A 7,226-nucleotide genomic window follows, 5' to 3' on the forward strand; every position below is an offset into this window, starting at 1 on the left:
GGAAAGGTCTTGTGAGTGCAGAGCAGGGACAAAAAGGGCCTTTTTCTTTCTTGCTGCGGTGAATCGCTAGCTGCCCCTCAAACGCCATTCTAGGCAGCATCCCTGCAGAATGATGGGGCAGCTTCAGCGTAGGAAGGTCCTTCCTAGCTTTTGCCTGCGATGGACAGGTACAAACAGCACCGGGATGTGGTGGCACAGGAGAGCCAGTTGTGTCTATACCCAGGATCGAGAGTAGGCTGGTGGCCAGGCCACTACCTTCTGTGTCAGCATCACTTCCACCGCTTGGGCTGGGCTGGGCTTGTACGCACGTACGTACCTGGCCTGCAGTCAGAGCTCTGCGGGCTGTGAAAGCGTGCGTAGGCCATGCCAGACAGTTGCAAGACCTCTCTTAAGGAGAACTTTGTTCAACTTCTCAACCAATTAACCATGTTCTGTCAGGAGACTCTTTGCTTTTATGTTTTTATACAGCACATTAGACATTCTTAGTGTACTCCTTACACTTACTCATCGTGAGCCTCTAAAACACTCCCACTCAACAAGAAGTTGCCAGACAGTGCCTTTTCTGCTTGCTGCTGCCTGGTAGTCAATTATTTCACTTCACTTTGACAGTAGTTCTCCAACTGGAAAGCCCTTTGGTCGTTAGTACCTGCTCTAAAGGCTTTGGGCAGGTTTTTTGCTCCGAGGTTTCTGGAGAAGTAGTTTCTCATGAAGGTCAGCACAATTTTCCTGATCTCTCTCCCATTTCAGAATTCAGGTCTAAATTAGATTTCCTCTAAAACTTTTAAAATGGGTCCCTCTACCAGCTTCACCTATAACTCCGCTATTGTCAAACATCCAATTAGTCATTGACAGCAATGAATGGGACCCGGTTAAAATTCCTTCCCCTTTCTGCTTTACGTTATACACGTTTGTGCAACTTCTCATTTTACTGTGCTTCTGTGATGTCTGTTTGTTCGGAATTCTTAGTGAAGCACTATCAAGTCTGACTGCTTTTTAGTTTAACAGCAAAATGCTTGTGTTATGCAGTGCTTCTGCTGCAGGACCATCGCATGTAGAGCCAATGTCTGTGCTATCTGTAGGATATTTAAAAGCCAGTGGTTTTCTCTGAACAAATCATGAGTGCTTATCTGGGGAATAGAAATTCAATAGGTGAAGGTGATTTGCTGCAGTCAGGATACTGAATCCACAGACTAGAAGTTGAAGCTAGACAAATCCAGTGTAAGCATAAGCTTCAGTTTTGTAATCGTAAGGGTTACAAGCTAAGTTTTAGCTACTGAATAACATAAGCAGGGACTCCAACATTTGAAGTTAAAGTTGAATGCTGCTGTTCAAAGAGGAATCAGTTCAGGCCTATGTTTGATACAAAGTCAACTGTATAATCATGGGTAGTGCTTTCTGGAGTAAAAATTAATGAACAAGAAATTATTTGGTGAAAAAAAAAAAAAAAACAAACAAAAAACCCAACAAAAACAACCTTATAGAAGCTTGTGGTTCATTTCAGTAGTATGGAAACCAGTTCTGGAAACCAAGACCCTTTCCACTGTGATAGATACATTTTATTCTGAATTCAGTGGCACAACAGAAGGTGAACACAGATTAATGTAATTAAACATTTCAATTTGGATAACAGAATTTAATCACTTCCAGAAGTCCATCTAGGAATAGCAATCAGGCAAGTTTACTGTCCTCTTTTTTAATCAAGCAAATATTTATCTGCTTTTTTCATTTACCATCATGCCCAAATGTGGCCTTTAATTAATGACATTGCTCCTCTTTAAAATGCAAGAGATTATAAAAGGCTTGTTCTCAGATGAAGTTTGAATGGTCTCTCTGATGCTGAGTATAATCCAGCAGAAATAATTGATAATTTTATATTACAGCAATGAAAGACTAAGAAAAGTTTGATTTTAGTTAATGGAATTGCTTATTTTCCCTGAAAAAGCAAACTGAGTGAACTGAGATAATGCTGTATATAAGGACTGCATGAGGACTAGTCAAACTGTCTTGTACGGTTGATTTGCTGTAAGTTTAGCATATTAAGTTGTACTGTTGTTGGAAGGTTTTGCACAAAGCCACCTTTCCTTTTTACCCAGGCAACCTGGGTCTGGTAGTATGGAGGTGTACCAAAAATCGTCTGGTTTTATAGACTAAAGTTAATTGTCTCAGTGTGTGATCTACAGTGTTTCTCATAACATTTTTTTGTGCAGCACTGTGGAAAGATGCAACTACAAAAATGTAATTTTTGTATATTTTGTTGTGTAATCATGACAGCCTCTAAGGTGCCATTAACATTTTTAAAAATAAAAATATTTACATTTATTTGATGACAAACACTGTTTCTTAAACTTACTGCCTAATCACTCAAACCCCTGTCAGTTTTTGTCAGTAACAAGGTTATTCAATTGAGCATAAGCCCCAGCTTTAAAATACTGATGAAAGTGAGCATTCTGCTCTCCTGCAGTTTTGACCAAAACAGGTAATCTGAGTTTTATTTACAGCTATGACGTGGCAAAACTGCAAACATCCAATGAGGTATCATCACTGCTCTTCTCCAGAGCTTGTGTGAACACGCTATGCAAACGTGATGCTATTGTGCCAAGCAGTTGGATTCGCTTTGGATTATTTTTTTTTGAAAACTGAATTAGAAACCTAAGCTGAATTTTTACATTAATTGTCAGAAATCTTGGGTCACATGTGCCAAAAATGTAATACTGACATGCCTAATAGTTAACATAACTGACATAAAGCAAAACATTTGCATTTATTTTTTACAAAGCAGAGGTCTTGTCAGCTGGCACCACCAGCCATTGGGAATGATGCTATTTTTATACCAAGGACAGAGTAGAAACAGCATGGTAACAGCGTGCTGCTTCGCAATTATGCTGTACTTCCTATTTCCTCCTATTCGAGGAAATGGCATACAGCAGCTCCCATGTCACCTGCAGATTTTCCAAGGTCTTGTCACGCTGAGATTCACGTGTGTGCCTGGAACTCGGTCAGTATTACAGCTAACTCCTTTCACAAACAGCGGGTTCCCCCCCAGCCACAGATAACTTTTGCCCTATTTTGCCAGATAACCTCTGCTACTGCGTTGGCAAATCAGAGGTAAAAAAAGGCACCTCACTCACCATCAGCGCTCTCAGTTGTTCATAGCTGGCTTTGAAGAATGCTTAACACACCGGTAACTCTCTTAGCACCCAAAAATAGAAAGGCAGAGGGGAAAATACAATGGTGATGTTTAACTTGGCGTGGAGAGAGGTGTCACTCATAGCCAAGTAGTGGTCACTATGCGGCGTTAGCGATTACCGGCTGAGACAAATAACCATCGCCAGGAGCGTACGCTGAAAATACTTCATGTTGGTGCCCCCAGTGCCTCTGAGAACCAAAGCTGTACAAAGATGCCAGAAAACAGGTGAAGGCACCCAAGACTTCATCTGCTGCTACGCTGCAACTCATTTTTGCAACACCAAAACCTGCTTTGAGCGACCTAGGTCCAGACGCTGCTAGCTGTGCAGTTTGAACTTGGTGATAAATGCTTCCTGAACGCCTGCGTGCCGTTGCTCTCCTTGTGCGACTGTGGAAGGGTACCGCAATCAACGGGCAGGTTCGGCCTCCTGTGGCAACGAGCACAGAGTCGATGTCATTGAGAGGAGACGTTTCCACGCTCTCTCTTCCTCAATTCCTGTTTGGACTCGGCTTAGGTGACAACTGCGTAGTTTTGTGAAGTTACCCAGTGGATCGATGCTGTGTTACCTTCGGTGTGCAGCCTACCGGATTGAGCAAGCAGTAAAGCAGAGCAGCCGAGCTCCCCTGCCTTCGGGCAAGCTTGGAGCTGGCCCGTGCTAAGCTGCTGGAAGAAGCATTGACACGCTTCTCACAGAGACTTTAGGAATTGAGCTAGCATTTGATGTAATTGTGATCCTTTCAGTCGCCGAGTGTGTGGTTCTACCCATCTGTGTGTGTAAATCTGGAAAAACTCTTCACCTGGTGTGGCTAGAATGGAGTCAATCTAATGGAAATGAAAGCACAGTCAGGACTGAAGCCTGGGATATATGAGAAAAATATAAATAAACATGAAATCTCCTTGTAGCCCTATCACTTCCCTCCGTATTTTTCTGCTGAATACCATTTTAACAAGTTGGTCTGGGAAACATCCTTTTCCCCCACTGCCACAGACACATGGTTAAAGGGGATCAGTAGTTACAAGCATGAGCTACTCTGCGTAGTTGCTGACCAGACAAGCAGAGCACACAACGCCTGTGTGATCAGCAGTTGAGTACAACACCTCTGCCTGGGTAATGGCTTCACAATCCGCCTCGGGCTTTATATCTACTCCTGTCCTTTATGCTAAAAATTACATTCCAGCCCTACTGAGCTCAATAGTAAAAACCCTTCTGAGTTTAACCGGGGAAGACTCTTATCACAGCACTATTGCCTTTAAAGCAATTTCATCTTCTGTCTTTGCAATGCCAAAAATATTACTTCTCTCAGGCAATCTACACACGACAATGTATGGTTTTAACTCTCCACCACAAATAGCACACTACTCGGTCACAGGCATCTCTGCCACAATTGTATGAAGCAGTGAAACTGTTTGGATGCTTTCAGACTCACTCAAAGGCTGCACAGAGCTTGTACTCCCAACACCAATTCCCCACTTGACCTCTGTCCTGCTAGGTTGGATTCAGGTCAAGGTGACATAAACTAAGTATGGATTAAACTCCAGGTATGACCAGCAGCCTGTGTGCATCACAGCAAAACCCTTCTCTAAAGATATGCCTCTGGGCTGCAGGAGCTTGAGGATTTATCTAATCTAGCAACTATTTTCAGCTTGCTCAACTGAGGCAGCAAGGAAGTCTAAATGAGCCTTCAAGCTCATCAAGACATTTTCTGACCATTCTACATAGTATTTTCCTCTAAAGAGCATATCTGCAAAGTGCATTGAAATATTTTCTGGGCTTTTCTATGTATTTTACAGCTCTTTGTATGTTGCTTATTTTATGTGAGGATGAACCTTGCTGTTCTGTGAAATGCTAATCTACCCAGAACTAATATAACATTTAAAGAGACATAAATAATCTCTAATACTGTCAGCGAAAAACCTTGAGGTCTCTAAATGAAATCTCTTTACTTTTACTTGAGCCCCACAGTGAACTTAAATCATGTAACTTAAAGTGACTTTACTTTTCTGTAAAATAAACTACTAAGATCTGTAGCTGAATTTCTATTTCTACAAGAAAACCTGTGTTGTGGGAGATGTTTCAAAAAGGGTAATTTGCCACTGTTGGAACAATCCAACATATGATAAAGGTGTTATAGCTGCTCCTTTTAGGTACTGACTTAATAAGAAGACTGACATTAACAAAGAGAAAACCTCAATATGTGTTTTCCCTCTCTCTTCAACAACATGGCTTCTTTTTTCATATTTACTTTTTTTTTTTTTTCTTCTGTTTGTCTTCTAATACTTATATTTTTCATTTTGCAGCTGTTTCTCCCTCTTGCTCTCTAGGCTCATCTCTTGATTGATTCTCTTCTCTGCCTGCTGTCTGTAAGCCCCACGCACCTGCTTTCAATTCCTCCTTCCTCCAGCCATCTCCTCCTTGTGCCTTTGGACTCCATCTCCTCTCTTGCTTTTTCTCTCTTTTTCATTGTACACTACAAGATTCTCAGGTCAAGCCCATTTGAGTCACTAGAGCAGCTCTATTTTTACAGCAAGCAGAGGTAGGCACAGGTTTTCAGCACTGCTTCTCATGTTGCTGTGAGACATGGAGAAAGAGGGACACTGACAAAGAGGAATATCATTACCACCCATACTTCAAAAATGTTAGCTATCAGGAGATTAACTAGAATTACCTGTCTCAGTGGGCCTTGGAGAGAAACATGTGCCCTTTTTTGATCAATGTGAAAAACATGGAGGCAAAAAAAAAAGTAACACAATTTCCACCATCTTGTGTCATCCTCAGCACGAGATGCCACATTGGAAATGATTACGTAAAAATTGCACCATTACTCAACAAATTAGCTGGCAAGAGACATCAAACCCTGTCTGTTGATTTTAGTTACCTAAATAAATTTAATTTTGTCCTTCTTTTTGCTATGTCACCTGCAGAGCTCACATTGAGCAATCCAGATTCTTCTTGTCATGTTTCTTATGCAAATGAATTGTTTTCTAATAGATTATAGCAGTGTAATCCTGATGTGAACAGACACTAATAGAATCAAAGAAAGAATCTGGGCCATGCCACTATTCCCATTAATGAAGCTGTACAAGGGAGGAAGACTTCCATTTGACCTTAGTTATCACTAACGTTTGTAGAGCTGATAGGGAAAAAAAATAATTTAAAAGTGAGCAAATTCAATCCAGAAAACAAGAGTGTCAGGCATGCAACTTCATAATACTTTTTAAAAATATTTTTTCCATTGTAAAGCTGTGTAGAACTACAGGTTTTTTTTTTCTTCTTCATTAAAATCTATTTTGCATCAAAATTAAATTTTAGTTAATTTCAGAAGGTGAACCTCTACGTTGCTGTAATGTTACTTATTTCAGTATAGCTATACATGGGTATAGGTTGAATACTGTTGATATTACACTTCTAATATTGCAAAGATATTGACTACAAGCACAAAACTGTACGGCAACATCAGTCTGCACAGTCAGACTTCCAGTGAAGTAAGTACTAAACTCTTGTCATTGTAGCTATGGAAGGGACTGTAACATGTTTTAGACACCTTCTTATTAACTGAGTTTACAACCACCTCTAGGGGAGCTAACTGTAACTGTAATCTCCAGATCTGTGTAAAACTACTGGCAATTTTAACATTTGGCTTTTTTTCTCTTTTTTCCTTGGGGATGTGTGTGTGTCATCAGTAATACCCACCTTCCAATGGACTAATTGAAGCCAATTTTAATCCTTATGAAAGGATTGCTAATCCTTTTAGGGGAGTGTCAGTAGCGGTCTGGATGATCAATCTCCCGCTTTAGTCATAGAGATTTCAGAGAGAACGTGAGGAAGTTTACAAAGAGATCGTGTTTACAATACTTCAACTGCTCTTACAAGCTGACTTCTGTCAGAAAACAGCGACCATTGCCAGGAACGTTATTTTTTTTCATACGTGGCTATGTAAGCCTGAGCGTTCAGCTTGGTACGAGCAGCTGCACAACAGCTACTTAGTACAGCTGAGTGCAAAACATAACACACACTTTTCCTCTCAGCTGGAAAGCGCTA

This window comes from Tyto alba, unplaced genomic scaffold (genome assembly GCF_018691265.1).
Source record: "Tyto alba isolate M040663 unplaced genomic scaffold, T.alba_DEE_v4.0 Super-Scaffold_2, whole genome shotgun sequence".
Classification (NCBI taxonomy): Eukaryota; Metazoa; Chordata; class Aves; order Strigiformes; family Tytonidae; genus Tyto; species Tyto alba.